General features: G+C 38.4%; 1 protein-coding gene across 12 annotated transcripts in view; it reads left to right on the top strand.

Annotated features, from left to right (window-relative positions):
* The window catches only part of PRELID2 (PRELI domain containing 2), a 764,348-nt gene that overhangs the window by 660,415 nt on the left and 84,853 nt on the right, over positions 1 to 19,080 (top strand). For 4 of the 12 annotated variants that reach the window (XM_079916216.1, XM_079916213.1, XM_079916211.1 and 1 more), the window contains one exon: positions 17,032 to 17,193. The exons of the other annotated variants lie outside the window; for them this stretch is intronic. The gene's annotated coding sequence lies outside the window, so the exon portion shown is untranslated. The remainder of the gene's footprint in view (positions 1 to 17,031; positions 17,194 to 19,080) is intronic. 12 annotated transcript variants of the gene reach the window in all.

Here is a 19,080-nt window from a genome sequence, read left to right as displayed (position 1 = left end):
GCTCTTTAGTTCTTCTAGGTCCTTGTTAAACATCTTTTTTTATTTTCTCCATTCTATTTCCAAGACCTTGAATCATCTGTACTATCATTACTCTGAAGTCGTTTTAAGGTAGAGTGCCTATTTCCTCTTCATTTGTTTGGTCTGATGGGTTTTTACCTTGCTCCTTCATCTGCTGCATACTTCTCTGTCTTGTCATTTTGCTTGACTTACTGTGTTTGGGGTATCCTTTTCACAGGCTGCAGGTTCATAGTTCCCGTTGTTTCTGGTGTCTGCCCCCAGTGGCTAAGCTTGGTTCAGTGGGTTTTGTAGGCTTCCTAGTGGAGGGGACTGGTGCCTGTGTTCTGGTGGATGAGGCTGGATCTTTTCTTTGTGGTGGGCAGGACCTCGTCCTGTGGTGTGGTTTCTGTGAACTTATTATGATTTTAGGCAGCCTCTCTGCTAATGAGTGGGTTTGTGTTCCTGTCTTGCTAGTTGTTTGGCATGGGTTGTTCAGCACTGTAGCTTGCTTGTCATTGATTGTAGCTGCGTCTTACCACTAAGACGGAGATATCTGGGAGAGCTCTTGCCGATTGATATAACTTGGGGCCAATAGGTCTCTGGTGGTCCAGTGTCCTGAACTCAGCTCTCCCACCTCAGAGGCTCAGGCCTGTCAACTGGCCAGAGCAGCAAGACCCTATCAGCCACATGGCTTAGAAGTTGTGTATCATCTGCAAATTTTCTTCAACTTTCTCAGCCTTCACGAAAGTCACTGATCAACACAGACTCTCTCCTTTAATACAATGCTCTTGGATGAAGAATGTGTAAACCACTGACTTTGGGTCTGTATCTTTATTTATTTTCTGAGCAGCAACTACTGGTTTAAATAGAACATTTAGCTCTGGATGTTCCTTCTTCTCATTATTTGATGTATATCCAGAGGAAACAGCTGAGCCACCACTCTTGCTACTGTTTCTGTTACTATCATCTGAGGTGACAGTAGAATTGGCAGCAAAATTTCAAGGGTCTGATGTCAAGGACCCATTTGGAAGCCACGTCAACCTGATGAGGGTGAGCAAAGGATACTGTGGGTGGAAAAGAAATGAAATGATGTGTCAAGGTTCTAAGGACTGGCTGGATTAGCTGAGATATTTATGGAAGGCTGATAGAGCCACACATACAGCAAGAAACTAATTTATATTTGAGAAAACAGGCAAACTATTCACTATTGAAAATATTTTTAATAATGGAAAGACAGAATTGTAGCATGTCTAATGTTCTTTTTAAATTTATTTTCATGTGCTATGATATACCACCTTCCATTATGTCCCAAATCTAACAAAATTCAACCACTCACCCAATGATGATTAGCCTTGCAAGGTTTATAGTCAAGTGGAAGGAAAGCCTATAGAAGCAAAATCCAGATGAGTAATAGAAACTCCAGCAGAGCTGGTGAGGTAGGAATACTTCTAATAACTCTCAGATATCCCCTTCCAACTCATCCAACACAACTCTTTGAGTCTTAATGGAGTGCTACTATGTCCCACTCACTTACCCCCACAGTCTAGCCTTAGGGTCATTTGTCTTGCAAAGCTTACCTAGGACCCAGGTTAGTACTAAATTCCCTCAGTAATACTGGGTGCTCTTTTCTGGAAACAGATCCACTGGCTATTTTAGAGGAAATCTTCTACTCTCAGGTGAAGTTAAGTTGCTTTCGCTATGTTTCTAGACTTGTTTCTAGCCCCCTTTTAGGCATCTAACTCTCGATTGTTGGAATCATTTGCTCATCCTTTCCTTCTTACAGTAATGCTTTCTAGGCACCTTCATGGGCCAGACATGGTTCTAGACACTGGGGATGGAGGAGTGAGCCTGACCAACATGCTTCTTGTCTTGGAGGTGAGCTGGATATACAGGATGATAACTGAAACCATGGCAGTAATTATTCCCGTGGTGCCTCCACTTCCTCACAAACAGAATAGTGTTGCCTGGTTAGAGTCATGATTCTTTAACCATAGTAAGGTATCCTAACATTTTAAAAATACAGTTATTTCAACCTGCCTAATAGCTCTCAGTGGGTGTGGCATATAGAACAATATCTGGCACATACCCACGAATTCTCACAGCCTTGACTGTCGACTATAAGATTTCTTTCTTTTTTCTACTCGTATGCTTCATACTTAGGTGTAGTGAGAAGAATATTAAACTAGGAGTCAGAACTCCTAGGCTCTGTTTTGTCACGTACTGGCTGTATTACCTTAGCTGAATCAGCTGTGAGCTTTGGTTTTTACATTAGTTGAGGGGAACAATAATACCTCATGGCACACTTCCAAAGACTGGTGTAAAGAACAAATATGTGTTCAAAATGTAATGAATCTTTGTTCACAAACTCAGATGTGCAAAAATATCAACAACATTTATTTAAATTCGATTCTGTGCCCTCGTTCCAGTGGGTTAGTAGAAAATTCAATCTCAGTCATTTTGAGTTTTCCTCCTCCCTATAGTGGTACCAAGGTGTTTCAGCATCACTAAACCATCGGAAGACCCCTTGGGCCATTGAGCCATTCACTCTGATTAATACTGATATGTACCCACTGTCCTACCTCACATGCTCCTTGTTCCCATGCCTCACTAAGGACATGGGGATGCTTGCCAAGGTCTGGGATCCTATGCCAGGTAACAGCCTCCCTTGGTGCATATGTTGACCATCCCATCCATCCACAAGCACCTGCCACTTCACAGTGAGGGTGATATTCTCTTTTCTTCCTGCTTTCCCTAGAACACCCAATATCAAATTTTTAATATTCTGAGGACTTTGACCCCCAAATAGGAACATCTACTGACCTCAAGCAGCTTTTTCTTTGCTTTCTACCCTGAAAAACTGGCTTGAGGCAACAGGACCAGAAAATACGTAATGCCTGGCAACATGTTCAGAAGACAACAAAGGGCAAAATAGGGAGAACTAATACAAATTCATATATAAATAAATTACCCTGTCAAAGGACATTTAAAACACATACACTCTGATATATTCATATGAATATGTGGTAGAATTCACCTCTGAGTCATAGGCACCTTTGCAGAGCAGTAGGTAACTAACCAGAAAAGAGGCACATCTTCTGCTGTTCACAGATGCTGCTCTTTTCCACTGTGGTTCATGCCGCGGTCTTTACATTGTGGATTTCAGCTTTGAAGAAGCCTCCAGAGCCAGTATAGATCACTGAGTCTTTGATTAAACTCTTCTAAGGTCTAATAGTCTGGAATGTTTCATTATTTTCTTGGCAGGACTTGTGATTTATTTTTTAGCAGCTGCAGAAAGCAAAAAACTTGGGAGAAGATGTGTGTCACTGTTTGGGGACCCACAAACAAGCGGCCAATTATGGTGCCTTTAAAAAGAACATATTCATTAGTAAGTTTAGCTACTTGCTGTGTGGAAGTCTGAGTTCCATTCCCCTACCTCTTCCACTCACCCACCAACATCCACCAAAATGGGCATTTGATAATAAGGACAACTTCCACAAATTCAGTGCATACTCTGTGTCAGCCATTGTGCCTAGAACTTAAAGAGATTTGAGACACAGAAACCTAGAGGAGAAAAACACATGAAGACAGAGATTAGACTGAAGTGTCTACAATTCAAAGAACACCAAGATTGGTAGATAGCCACCAAAACCCAGGGGAGGGCCATGAAATGGAAACTTCTTCAGAGCCTCTGGAAGGAACCAATCCTGTCAAGACCTTGATTAAGGATTTCTAGCTTCTAGAACTGTGAGAGAATAAATTTCTGTTGTGTTAAGCCACAAAATTTGTGCTAATTTGTTACAGCAGCCCTGGAAAACTAATAAAATCATTTAATCCTGACAATAACCATGTGATTAGTAACATCATCCCCATTTTACTGAAAAGGAGATTAAAGACAAGAGTGGTTAAGTAGCTTGTCAGCACCACACAAATTTCAGGTACACAGCTGGAATTCAAACTTGGGGTTAAAGCCTAGCTCTTCTCTATTCTGAAGCCCACACACTTAGCAATTTCACAAAAGCAATTCCCAGTAGAGGCTAGGGAATATTTCTTTACCCAGAAGAGCCACTAAAAATAAAGCAGTCCATTTTTCTTGAGACACATAACAGAAGTGAAAACAACTAAATATAATTCCTAGCATTTAAAAATTATTGAAATATAGTTGATTTACGTATTATATTAGTTTCAGGTATACAGCATAGTGATTCAGTATTTTCACAGGTTAGACTCCGTTAAAAAATATTATAAGATAATGGCTATAATTCCCTGTGCTATGCAAAATATCCTTTTTTTCTCTCCATGTCTATAAAAAATGTTTTATTGAAACACAGTTATACTGGGTTATACTGTATACACAGTTATACTCCTTTATTTACATTTTACTGTGAATGTAGCTGCTTTTTGGCTACAATGACTGAGCTGAGTAGATACAACAGAGATCATATGGCAAATCTAAACTATTTACTACCTGGCCCTTTATATAAGTTTGCCAATCCCTGCTCCAGAAAAGCAATTATTATTATTTTTTGAAGCACATATGATGGGAGTTATACTATTTATTTTTTAACATCTTTATTGGAGTATAATTGATTTACAATGGTATGTTAGTTTCTGCTGTATAATAAAGTGTATCAGCTACACGTATACATATATCCCCATATCTCCTCCCTACTGCATCTCCCTCCCACCCTCCCTATCCCACCCATCTAGGTGGTCACAAAGCACTGAGCTGATCTCCCTCTGCGATGCGGCTGCTTCCCACTAGCTAGCTATTTTACATTTGGTAGTGGATATATGTCCGTGCTACTCTCTCACTTTGTCCCAGCTTACCCTTCCCCCTCCCCATGTCCTCAAGTCCATTCTCTACATCTGCATCTTTATTGCTGTCCTGCCCCTAGGTACTTCAGAACCTTTTTTTTTTTAGATTCCATATATATGTGTTAGCATACGGTATTTGTTTTTCTCTTTCTGACTTACTTCACTTTGTATGACAGTCCCTAGGTCCATCCACCTCACTACAAATAACTCAATTTTGTTTCTTTTTACGGCTGAGTAATATTCCATTGTATATATGTGCCACATCTTCTTTATCCATTCATCTGTCGATGGACACTTAGGTTGCTTCCATGTCCTGGCTATTGTAAATAGTGCTGCAATGAATATTGCGGTACATGATTCTTGATGAATTATGGTTTTCTCAGGGTATATGCCCAGTAGTGGGATTGCTGGGTCATATGGTAGTTCTATTTGTAGTTTTTTAAGGAACCTCCATACTGTTCTCCATAGTGGCTGTATCAATTTACATTCCGACCAACAGTGCAAGAGGGTTCCCTTTTCTCCACACCTTCTCCAGCATTTATTGTTTGTAGATTTTTTGATGATGGCCATTCTGACCGGTGTGAGGTGATACCTCATTGGAGTTTTAACTTGCATTTCTTTAATGTTTAGTGATGTTGAGCATTCTTTCATGTGTTTGTTGGCAATCTGTATATCTTCTTTGGAGAAATGTCTATTTAGGTCTTCTGCCCATTTTTAGATTGCATTGTTTGTTTTTTTTGTCGTTGAGCTACATAAGCTGCTTGTATATTTTGGAGATTAATCCTTTGTCAGTTGCTTCATTTGCAAATATTTTCTCCCATTCTGAGGATTGTCTTTTCATTGTGTTTATGGTTTCCTTTGCTGTACAAAAGCTTTTAAGTTTCATTAGGTCCCATTTGTTCATTTTTGGTTTTATTTCCATTTCTCTAGGAGGTGGGTCAGAAAGGATCCTGCTGTGATTTATGTCATGGAGTGTTCTGCCTATGTTTTCCTCTAAGAGTTTGATGGTGTCTGGCCTTAGATTTAGGTCTTTAATCCATTTTGTGTTTATTTTTGTGTATGGTGTGAGGAAGTGTTCTAAATTCATTCTTTTACATGTAGCTGTCCAGTTTTGCCAGCACCACTTATTGAAAAGGCTGTCTTTACTCCATTGTATATTCCTGCCTCCTTAATAAAAGATAAGGTGACCATATGTGCATGTATTTATATCTGGGCTTTTTAACCTGTTCCATTGATCTATATTTCGGTTTTTGTGCCAGTACCATAGTGTCTTGATTACTGTAGCTTTGTAGAATAGTGTGAAGTCAGGGAGCCTGATTCCTCTAGCTCCATTTTTCTTTCTCAAAATTGCTTTGGCTATTCAGGGTCTTTTGTGTTTCCATACAAATTGTGAAATTTTTTATTCTTGTTCTTTGAAAAATGCCATTGGTCATTTCATAGGGATTGCATTGAATCTGTAGATTGCTATGGGTAGTATAGTCCTTGTCACAATGCTGATTTTTCTAATTCAAGAACATGGTATATCTCTCCATCTGTTTGTATCATCTTTAATTTCTTTCATCAGTGTCTTATAGTTTTCTGCATAGAGGTCTTTTCTCTCCTTAAGTAGGTTTATTCCTAGGTAGTTTTTTCTTTTTGTTGCAATTGTAAATAGGAGTGTTTCCTTAATTTCTCTTTCAGATTTTTCATCATTAGTGTATAGGAATGCAAGAAATTTCTGTGCAGAAATTTTGTATCCTGTTACTTTACCAAATTCATTGATTAGTTCTAGTACTTTTCTGGTGGCATCTTTAAGATTCTCTACGTATAGTATCATGTCATCTGCAAATACTGACAGCTTTACTTCTTTTTTTCCGATTTGGATTCCTTTTATTTCTTTTTCTTCTCTGATTGCTGTAGATAAAATTTCCAAAACTATGTTGACTAATAGTGGTGAGAGTGGGCAACCTTGTCTTGTTCCTGATCTTAGTGTAAATGGTTTCCATTTTTCACCATTGAGAACAATGTTGGCTGGGGTTTGTCATATATGGCCTTTATTACGTTGAGGAAAGTTCCCTCTATGCCTACTTTCTGCAGGGTTTTTACCATAAATGAGTGTTGAATTTTGTTGAAGGCTTTTTCTGCATCTATTCAGATGATCATATGGATTTTCTCCTTCTATTTTTTAATATAGTTTATCACATTGATTGACTTGAGTATATTGAAGAATTCTTGCATTCCTGAGATAAATCCCACTTGATCATGGTGTATGATCCTTTTAAAGAGCTGCTGGATTGTGTTTGCTACTATTTTGTTGAGGGTTTTTGCATCTACGTTCGTCAGTCATATTGGCCTGTAGTTTTCTTTATTTGTGACAGTTTTGGTTTTGGTATCAGGGTGATGATGGCCTCATAGAATGAGTTTGGGAGTTTTCCTTCCTCTGCAAATTTTGGAAGAGTTTGAGAAGATGGGCTTTAGCTCTTCTCTAAATGTTTGATAGAATTCACCAGTGAAGCCATCTGGTCCTGGACATTTGTCTGTTGGAAGATTTTTGCATCTATATTCATTAAAGGTATTGGCCTGTGATTTTCTTTTTTTGTAGTTTCCTTGTTGTTTTGGTATCATGGTAATTGTGTCTCATAGAATAAATTTGGGAGTGTTCCATCCTCTTCGATTTCTTGGAGTAGTCTGAGAAGAACAGCTATTAGTTCTTCTTTAAATGTTTGGTAGAATTTCCTTGTGAATGCTTCTGGTCCTGGAGTTTTGTTTGCTGGGAGGTTTTTTCTTTTTTATTACAAATTCAATTTCACTATTAGTGATCAGTCTGTTTTAATTGTCTGTTTCTTCTTGATTCATTCTTGGCAGACTGTAAGTTTAAAAAATTTTTCCATTTCTTCTAGGTTGTCAAAGTTTTGGGCATATAACTGTTCACAGTATTCTCTTATGATTTTTTTGTATCTCTGTGGTATCAGTTGTTATTTCTCTTCTTCCATTTCTTATTCTGTTTATTTGAATCTCTCATTTCTTCTTGCTGAGCCTGGCTAAGTTTATTGATTTTGTTTATCTTTTCAAAAAACAAATGCCACTCTTGGTTAGAAAAGATAATCAAAATGAGATAAATAAAATCTACTTCTCATCTTAATATCCATTCACCTAACATTGATTTAATGTCTGTTTTCTTCCAAGCACTGTGCTGGATTCTGAGAGGACAAAGGAGGAAATATAAAAGGAGATCTTTCCTCTAAAGCATTAACTACTGAATAAATATGAGAAAAAACAATGATTCCAGGATGCTCTGGGAAGCTTGAGAGTTGCACCTAGCAGCTTCCTGGACAGTGGTGCATGAGTAAAATTTCCAAGACGTAGTGTGTCTTTAAATGTGAATGGGACTTATCACAAAGGGAACAGAAATGGAAAATTGGCAGGGATAAGATGGGGATGAGCAAAGAAGAGCATTCTAGACTGAAGGTATGGCATGTGTAAAGCTTAGAGGTGAGAAAGAATTTGGCCCCGTTTGTTGTGTGTGTTTCCTTGTGGCCAGAGAATGATCTGGGTACAGAGGGAGGAGACAGCTGTAGGAAGAGTTCTGGATTCCAAGATGAAATATATTCTCAAGAGAGAGCAAAACTATGGAAAGAAATAAGGACTGCAACATTTCAGTGAGATACCATATTTCAACAAGTAATATCTCAGTCTTTCAGAGGCTTTGAGCTAAAAAAGTAAGGTTCTGATTACATATTAAAATATTCTTTTTAAAACCTGACCTTCATTAATATCTGTGAAAGAAAAACTGCACCGGATGAGCTAAACAGACAAGGAAGATTTTGTTTAAGACTATTGCAACAGGAGAGAGAGACTGAAATCTACTCTGCTGAAACAAAATATAGGAGGGTTTTAAAGCACTAGGTGAGCTAGAGGAAAGGTACTGGCTGGACTTTAGGGGAGAGTTTGGTCATCATGATTAGACTATGCATGTTTGCTTATTGGTGCTTATCAGAGTTAAGCTCCTACCTTTCCACGAGTCTGAAAGATAGGAGCACTGTCTCCTTAAATAATTACATCTAACAGGGATAACTCTCAGGTTCTTGAGAAAGACATTCCTGGGTTGTAAAACTGCCATGATTTTGGAGGAAGATTTACATCTCCAAGAAGCACAGCAAGAATTTATAAAGAAAAGTTTTCTGAATTAAGTACCTAAGAAAAGGGAGGTCAGGGGCCTATAGTTAGCAAGCAACCTGTCTAAATTTTAGGGAAGCCAAGGGAAATTTTAAGGCTGTCTTGGCCATATAGAACCAATTGGATTTTTTTTTTTTTAACAAATAAAACATCAATGTGTTTAAGTCATGGAGATTAAGGTGGCAGAAAAAGCCTGGTTTTTGTCAACAGGCAAATCTAGACCCTTATATCATGGATTTTGTTTTCTCAACTATAAAACAGACATTTTATAAATATTTTGTACAGATGATTTGAGGATTTAGAAATCATGTAAATATAGTATCTAATAAATAAAAATAGCTTTGTATTTTTTTTATCACATGAATATTTGGCCAAAAGAGGTAAATGTCTGATTGACTGAGATTTTTAATCTTCATCCAATTGTATGAGCTATGGGGTATCATTCTTGCCAATGAAAGTACTGCTTATATTTCCACCCTGTGATATTATGGACACAAAGCCATTCAAAAGTACAATGCAAAGTGAGAAACAAGGGTGCAGAGAAAGCGTTTGCTCGTTTGAGATAATGTCTTTTGTTTATCTGAGTCAGTTTAGGGTTTAGCTGGATGGATACACTGATGTGCTAAAATGTAAAGCCATTGAGATGACAAAAGTGGGAGGATTTAAAAACAAAGAGGTGGCTCATTGAATCTCCCCTCCCAACTTTTAGCTATATTGTTTTGACACCCAAAACAGAATCACTGAAATCAGTCATGGCAGTACATCTATTTGAAATAATGTATCCCAACTGCATCACAAGTTTTGATGGAATTTTTCCCCCCTCAAGGAGAATTTGCAAAGCATAAGCAAGAAAAAGAGCAATTAGGGATTCAGAAAAAGTCTACAAGCTGACCTCAATAGCATCTGTGTTGCCAAGGGCCACATTTTCCTTTTCAGTCTTTAAACTTAAGTCCCTTTTACTCCTATGCCTTCAGCTCTTCTCATTTTAATGAATTATTTCACCACATCTTAAATTACACGTCTCTTGAAGATACTACTGTCTGCTCTGCTTTGACTATTTTCATTACATTTTATTACAAGCTGGGTTCAAGAGAAGTTTTACACCTAATCTGGAGGACCTGCCCTATCATTTTCATTTTCCTCCAGGACTTTTATCAAGCTAATTTGGTTCAAGTATGAGTTCTTTTTGTACATCCAAAGCACTCTTTTATTCCTCTTACTTTTTTAAAAGATGTATTCTTTCTAAAGCTTGCAGGCACTACTCCAGTCTTTCCTCTCTTATTCCTGAAAAATCTCATGTACCTTGAGTTATATAATATCTAATTAATCTATTCAGTATTTGAGCACCTGTAATGTGTCAACAGTGCTGACTAAGAAAACATCTCTGACCTCAAGAAGATCATAATGGTTAAAAATTCTGTGATATTCCAATGAATACAATGCATTGATGTGAATGCTATAACAGAGGTATGTTCACAGTGCTCTGGAAGCAATATCATGTAGAAGAGAAATCGGACATTTTACAAACTGGATGCTATTAGACTACACTAAGGGAAGGGGCACTTTAAAGGACATGTGTAATGAATCTTTTAATACATGAACTAATCAGTTTAAAAATTATAAATACATATGTAACATATACAGACATATATAATTTTCATATATTGATATCTAGATTTGCTTAAGCTTGGATATCAATCTTCTCCAAATTGCATTCCTTTAAAGAATAATCCCACCTGTTATTCAAAGAAAAAAGTTTCATAATCGAGTAAGTTTCAAAAGTAAAGCTTACTCTGTTGTTGGCATGTGAATGCAAAGGGCACACTAGTATATTAAAGGTTTTTTTTTAAAGTTCTAATGTGTTTAACTTTGGTAACCTAGCCTTTCCTAATTTACTTGTACATGATACTTTTTCTTTTGTAAACAACTACTAACATCCCAAGAACTAGTGTTCTAAGAAATACACTCTGAAAGATGTTCTTTTACATAACTATTCAACTTGAAAGTTGGTGGAAAGGGTCAGACCAGCCCAGGTAACCAAACACAGTGAGTTGCAATGCCTTAAGAAGGCATTTTCCAGTATCAATTAACACCATAAAGATTACTTTTAAAAATCATTGTAAAAGTACCATAAAGATTACTTTTTAAAATCATTATAAAAGTAAACATTCTGGGGAGTATAAAAGGGAAAAATAAATCAGCACTGCCTTACAACCCAGAAATAGCTAGTATTAATATTTTGTAATTTTCTTTCTGGTCACTTGGCTGTTTACATTTTGAAACCTCGACAGATATAATGAAATATACACATATTTGTATATATAATTTCATGTCTGTTTTTCTGATTATCAAAATAATCTATGCTCATTGTAGAGCCACAGTGAAGATTAGAAAATAAGGTAAAATCATGTTTAAGTCATAATTAATGCATCTTTTTGACTTTTATTGTGATTATATACTTACATAATTTTTTATTGAAGCATAGTTGATTTACAATGTTATTAATTTCTGCTGTACAGCAAAGTGATTCTGCTATACATAATAAATACTTTTTCATTTTCTTTTCAATTATGCTTTATCACAGGATATTGAATATAGTTTCCTGTGCTATACATTAGGACCTTATTGTTTATCCATTCTATACCTAATAGTTTGCATCTGCTGACCCCAAACTCCCACTCCATCCCTCCACTTGGCAACCACAAGTCTGTTCTCTATGTCTGTGAGTCTGTTTCTGTTTCATAGATAAATTCATCTGTATCATGTTTTAGATTTCACATATAAGTGATATTATATGGTATTTGTCTTTCTTTTTCTGACTGACTTCACTCAGTATGATAATCTCTAGGTCCATCCATGTTGCTGCAAATGGCATTATTTCATTCTTTTTTATGGCTGAGTACTATTCCATTGCACACATGTACCACGTTTTCTTTATTTATCTGTTGATAGACATTTAGGTTGTTTCCATGTCCTGGCTATTGTGTATAGTGCTGCTATGAACATAGGGGTGCATGTATCTTTTTGAATTATAGTTTTGTCTGGATATATGCCCAGGAGTGGGATTGCTGGATCATATGGTAGCTCTATTTTTAGTTTTTTAAGGAACCTCCATACTGTTTTCCATAGTGGTTGTACTGACTGACATTCCCACCAACAGTGTAGGAGGGTTCCCTTTTCTCCACATCCTCTCCAGCATTTATTTGTAGACTTTTTAATGATGGACATTCTGACCAGTGTAGGGCGGCACCTCACATCATCTGCAAATATTTTCTCCCATCCTGAGGGTTGTCTTTTCATTCTGTTTATGGTTTCCTTTGCTGTGCAAAAGGTTGTAAGTTTGATTAAGTCCCATTTATTTATTTGTGCTTTTATTTCATTTCTATTGCCTTGGGAGACTGACCTCAGAAAACATTAGTATGATTTATATCAGAGAATGTTTTGATTTATATCAGAGAATGTTTTGCCTATGTTCTCTTCTTGGAGTTTTATAGTGTCGTGTCTTATGTTTAAGTCTTTAAGCCATTTGGAGTTTATTTTTATGTGTGGTGTGAGAGTGTGTTCTAACTTTATTGATTTACACGCATCTGTCCAACTTTCCCAACACTGCTTGCTGAAGAGACCATCTTTTTCCCATTGTATATTCTTGCCTCCTTTGCTGAAAATTAATTCACCATAGGCGTGTGGGTTTATTTCTGGGCTCTCTAGTCCATTCCTTCGATCCATGTGTTTTTGTGTCAATACCATGCCATTTTGATTACTGTAACTTTGTAGGATTTTCTGAAGTCTGAGAGAGTTATGCCTCCTGCTTTGTTCTTTTTTCCTCAGGATTGCTTTGGCAATTCTGGGTCTTCTGTGGTTCCATATACATTTTAGGATTATTTTTTCTAGTTCTGTGAAAAACGTCATGGGTAATTTGATAGGGATTGCATTAAATTTGCAGATTGCTTTGGGTAGTATGGTTATTTTAACAATATTAATTCTTCCAATCCAAGAGTATGGGATATCTTTCCACTTCTTTGAATCATCTTCAGTTTCCTTCAGTAATGTTTTGTTGTTCTCAGCGTGTAAGTCTTTCAACTCCTTGGTCAGGTTTATTCCTACGTATTTTATTTTTTGGGGTCTGTGATTTTGAAAGGTATTTTTTTTTTTTTTTTTTTTTACATTTCCTTTCTGGTATTTCATTGTTAGTGTAAAGAAATGCAACCAATTCTTGTGTGTTGTTAATCTTGTATCCTGCTACCTTGCTGAATTCATTTATCAGTTCTAGCAGTTTTTGTTTGGAGTCTTTAGGGTTTTCTCTATATAGTGTCATGTCATCTGCATATAATGACAATTTTACCTCTTCCCTTCCAATTTGGATACATTTTATTTCTTTTTCTTGTCTGATTGCTGTGGCTAGGACTTCCAATGTTATGTTGAATAGAGGTGGTGAGAGTGGGCATCCTTGTCTTGGTCCAGATTTTAGTGGGAAAGTTTTCAACTTTTCACTGTTGAGTATAATACTGGCTGTGGGTTTGTCATAAATAGCTTTTATTATTGTGAGATATGTTCCCTCTATACCCACTTTGGTAAGAGTTTTTATCATGAATCAAAAAGAAATAAATAATTTGAAAAGACCAGTCACTAGAAGGGAAATAGAATCTGTTATTTAAAAAACTCCTTACAAACAAAAGTCCAGGATTGGATGGCTTCACAGGTGAATTCTACCAAGCATACAAAGAAGAACTTATACTTATCCTTCTCAAAGTCTTGCAAAAGATTGAAGATGAGGGAACACTCTCAAAAACATTCTATGAATCCACCATCACCCTGATACTACAATCAGACAGACAAATATACCACCAAAAAAGAAAATTACAGGCCAATATCTTTGGTGAATATAGATGCAAAAATTCTCAACAAAATATTAGCAAACTGAATCCAACAACACATAAAAAAGATCATAGACCGTGACCATGCTGGAGTCATCCCAAGTTCACAAGGATGGTTCAGCATATGCAAATCAATGTGATACACCACATCCACAAAAGAAAGGACAAAATCCACATGATCATCTCAATAGATGTAGAAAAAGCATGGGATAAAATTCAACATCCATTCATCATAAAAACTCTTACTAAAGTAGGTATATTGATATAGTTTTTAAAATATTTATTCTAAATAAAATATAGTAAGGGACAAGGGCATAATCACCCCATAAGCTGCTTTAATATGTACTAAAGTGGGCAGAGCATAGTGAAAATCGTAAGTACCTTATGTTTCTCTCTAGAGTGAGGGACATCGGAGATATCTTGCAGTTAAAAGAGTTCTGACAGTATATAAACTCCTTAAGAGGAAGGGAGAGCTAGGAAGCTATAGCTGGACAATTGAACTCTAAAATCTTAGTTTCCCTGTCTACATGGTTCAGAAATATTCCATTTAGCAGCCAGTCTGTTTGGGTTTTGCTTTTCTTTCCTAGGTCTGGTGATCTATACTCATCTGTACATGGCTATCATTTAGCCTGGCAACTTTATTGTGAAATGAGCATCACTGTACCATGAACAGTTGTTGAGCAGCACTTCCGTTTGTACTGTGGCTATAGTTCTCTCTCTGGTCACATTTCACATTCCTGCTTGATCTGTTTGGGATTTCCAATTTGCTCAGTGGGTTGGCAGGCATAATTTACAGGGCCACAGGCTAGCTGTGGTTTAAGGCTACTTCAACCCTCAGCTTTCTGTCTTGGCACCTCCCCTAGTCCCTGCACTAGTTCCCAGCATCCTCCTCAATCCCAAAATTTCCGGTTTGTGTGAACAAAGCCAAAGTTAACTGAATTCAACACTAATCCCTATGGGGAGCAGAATGAGAGTGTGTAACAGTTTGGAAAAAACACTGCTCAGAAATAAATAAAGCCAGAGGGACTTCAACTCAGCAGAATGGTTCTAATGACTAAGCATTCGGGCCATTTTCATCTGGATTTCAAATTTTGGGGAGCATAAGACTGTCACACAGAAAACATGTCAAATGAGAAGGCAGCTAGATAATATGACAGGATTGCTAGTGCAATCAAAATGAGAGAACCATGGTGGAAGCTGGGTGACCTATGGAGACCAGCAGTAAGAGAACAATTTCTGAATATTGCACATTTAGTTGCCTTGATGAGGGAACACTGCCATACCACTTCTGTCTTTCAAGTAAAATATTTGAGCTTCTTCTCTCAGGGAGCTGACATGCACTCAAGATCTTATAAATCCAGGAACTGTGCTAGACATTTTCTACTGGGTTTTTCCACTTTTACAACAATTTTGCAAGGTTGATATTCAATTTCAGAGATGAAAAACAAAAGGGAATCTCAGAGAGAATAATTAATAGATGAAAGTTCACAGCTGTGGTAACGGGCAGACCTGAATTTGGATGGAGTCTTTAGGTCTCTGAACTCCCATGTTCTTACCACTGTAAAAATTTTCTTGGTTCATAGACTTTGTGAGAACCTTATGAAAATTTTGAATCTTGACCATTGAAAAATGCATATGGCCCAACATCTTTGTTTGGGTTCTATGGCCTTTATGGTTAAGAAGCCCTTCATTTTGCATCTATTTTTCTTGCTAAAAATAGTATGACTTAAAGTGTAGAAGAATATACACTTTGATATTTTGGAATATATGTGCTTCTTTCCTAACAAAATTGACTTCCAATCAGAAATAGGATAGAGAGGAAATGATTGATAGAAGTTGTGATCAGCCTCCCTTTCACACCCCTGATGTATACACTCCAAATATCTGAGAATTAATGTTGTAAGAAAGAACGTTTGTTACTGATGTCACTGTGTCTCATTTTTTTAGTGTGCTGGTGCTGAAAAACAAACAAAAAAAATGTTGAAAATTACTGTCATTAAAATGACAATAAAATATCTTGCTAAGTCAAAATCATCTATGTGTTTTAGCATAATTTACTTTAATGAACATCACACATGGATGCAATTTTTTAGTTATCAATCACCCACCTCAAAAGAGTTAGGTGAAAATAAGACTTTATACAATAGTTTCTTTTTTTTTTTTCGGTATGCGGGCCTCTCACTGTTTGTTGTGGCCTCTCCCGCTGCGGAGCACAGGCTCCGGACGCGCAGGCTCAGCAGCCATGGCTCACGGGCCCAGCTGCTCCACGGCATGTGAGATCTTCCCAGACCGGGGCATGAACCCGTGTCCCCTGCATCGGCAGGCAGACTCTCAACCACTGCGCCACCAGGGAAGCCCTATACAATAGTTTTTAATCCTTGGGATTTCTACATCTATCATCTTTTTTTCTTTCCACTTAAAACAAACATCATGAAATGTGTGTGTTGCAAGTTTTATCACATCTTGTATGGGAAATGAAAAGACGTTTCCTTTCCCAAATGTCATGATTCATGTTCTAGCCCTGTCCTCTTGGAGGTAGCAGGTAATACAAACACTCATTTATCTTCTGAAGCAGGTATTAATCACCCAGATGCACGAGAAAGATGCAAGTGATTTCTGGGAAAGTTGGTTCTGTGACTATAAACTTCACTCCATAGGAAGTTAAGAGAAGCCTTCCCTACCCTGAACATAAGTTATTAATGAGCTTGGGGATGAAAGGCATGTGGTGGGATTCAGAAATATAAAATGCCTAATGTTGTCTCCATGTCAAGGAGAAACACTTTTATCTACATGAAAGAACAGAAAGAGAATGCTATTTCCGAAAAGACAACTTTTGTATTTTCCATGATACACATGGTACAAATTGAGTTTTCTTCCTTCTCTCTCTCCCAGCCCTGATCCTCACCTTACCTCCAAACATCTCGGAATCTTAACATTGTAGAGTTAGGTTAAAAAAAAAGAATTAAATGAGAAACAAAAATGTTTAACATGTACATAGTGATATCTCATGATATTTATTTACCCATTCTAAAAAAGTGTTTGCTTATCATATTTGGTTTTCTGTCACTGGCATCATAATTTTATAAAATTATATTCTAGTAAGTAAAAATAACAAGCACTGATAGTTATGAATGCTTCTTCTGCGCCAGGCACTATGCTCAAAGCACATTATTTAATTTGCTGCTTGCAGAGATCACCTGAGATGGTGGAGTAGAAAGACCCAGAGCTCACCTCCTCTCACAGGCACACCAATATTACAACAATTTACAGAACACCTATTGAAAAAGGCAGGAACCTGCCAGAAGAGATCTTCTACAACCAAAGATATAAAGAAGGAACCACAATGAAACAGGTAGGAGGGACGAGTTATGTTACAGTCAAGAGCCATACCCCCAGGTGGGCAATCCACAAATGGGAGAATAATTGTAATTGCAGAGTTTCTCCCTACAGAGTGAGAGGTCTGAACCCCACATCAGGCTGCCCAGCCTAGGGGGTTCTGCACTGGGAAGACAAACCTCTAGAATGTTTGGCTTTGAAGGCCAGTGGGAAGGCAATGGAGACTCTACTGTTAAAGGGCACAAACAAAATCTCACATGCTCCAGAACCCAGGACAGAAGCAGTAATTTGAAAGGAGTCTAGGTCACACCTACCTGCTGATTTTGAAGTTTCTGGGAAAGGCAGGAGACAATTGGATCTCACCAGGGGGACATAGAAACTGGCAGCAGCCATTTTTGGGAGCATGTTCTACCATGTGGACACTGGTACTGGCAAGTGCAATTTTAGAATCCTCCCCTCTGGCTTTTTAGCCTCAAGACTCAGCCCTGCCCATACCCAACAGCCCATAGACACCAGTACAGGGATGTCTCAGGACAAATAATTAGCTGGGTGGGACACAGTCCCACTGACTAGCTGACAAGGCTGTCTTAAGAACCCCTGAGCACATAGTCACCCCTGGACATGACCCTGTCCACCAGAGAGCCCAGGACCAGGCCCCACACATCAGTGCAGGCACTAGATCTGCGATTCCCCAAAGCTTTGCAGCCAGAGACTCTGGGATCCAGATCCACCCACTAGCAAGCCTGTTCTAGCATTGAAAACACCCATACCCACCAGCGGGTTGATATCAGCTCCAGGGAAACCATAGCCCCACAGTCTGCAGATCCTGCTCACCCATCAGCAGGCCAGCACCAGCCCTGAGATGGACTGGGCCCTGGCCCCAACCACCGATGGTCTGACCCAAGCTCTGGTATCCCTGGGCCCTGTAGCCAGACCCCAGGACCCAGCTCTGTCCACTAGTAGGCAGGCACCAGCCCTGGGATATCCTGGGTCTCAACTCCACCCACCGCACTAGCACAAGCCCTGGGGATCCCTGGGTTCCACAACCAGCTGCCTTGTGACTCAGCCCTATCAACAGCAGGTCCCAGCAACCAACCAGACTGGGTCACAGCCCCACCTACCAGAACGCCCACAGTATTCAGCCTGCCAAAACAGAAGGACCCATGCAGCCCACATAGGGGGCACCACTAGAGCATATTGCTCTGGTAACCAAAGGGGTGTATACTGCTTGGAAGCACAGGACATCTCCTATAAAAGGCCACTTCTCCAATATCAGGAAACATAACTAACCTACCAAATACAAAGATAAAAACAGCAAGTTGGGCAAAATGTGATGACAGAGGAACACGTTCTAAACATAGGAACAAGATATAAAACCCCAGAAGAAGAACTAAGTGAAGAGGAGATAGGCAGTCTGAGAACAAATTCAAGATAATGATCATAAGATGATCAAAGAATTTGGGAGAAGAATGGATCAGGAGAACGAGAAGGTAGAAGTTTTTAAAAAAGAATTAGAAAATACAAAGAACAACCAAACAAACAGAGAGGAAGAATAAAATAACTGAAATGAAGAATATACTAGAGTGCTTCCCTGGTGGCGCAGTGGTTGAGAGTCCACCTGCCGATGCAGGGGACACGGGTTTGTGCCCCGGTTCGGGAAGATCCCACGTGCCGTGGAGCAGCTGGGCCTGTGAGCCGTGGCCACGGAGCCTGCGCATCCGGAGCCTGTGCTCCTCAACGGAATAGGCCACAACAGTGAGAGGCCCATGTACCGCAAAAAAAAAAAAAAAAAAAAGAAAAGAAAAGAATATACTAGAAGGAATCAACAGTAGATTAAATGGTACAGAGGAATGGATCATCAAGCTGGAAGGCAGAATAGTGTGCATTACTGAAGTTGAACCAA

The sequence above is a fragment of the Stenella coeruleoalba genome, assembly GCF_951394435.1.
Source record: "Stenella coeruleoalba genome assembly, chromosome: 3".
Classification (NCBI taxonomy): domain Eukaryota; kingdom Metazoa; phylum Chordata; class Mammalia; order Artiodactyla; family Delphinidae; genus Stenella; species Stenella coeruleoalba.
The sequence above is the reverse complement of the archived record's forward strand: the minus strand, read 5'-3'. Positions and strand labels throughout refer to the sequence as shown.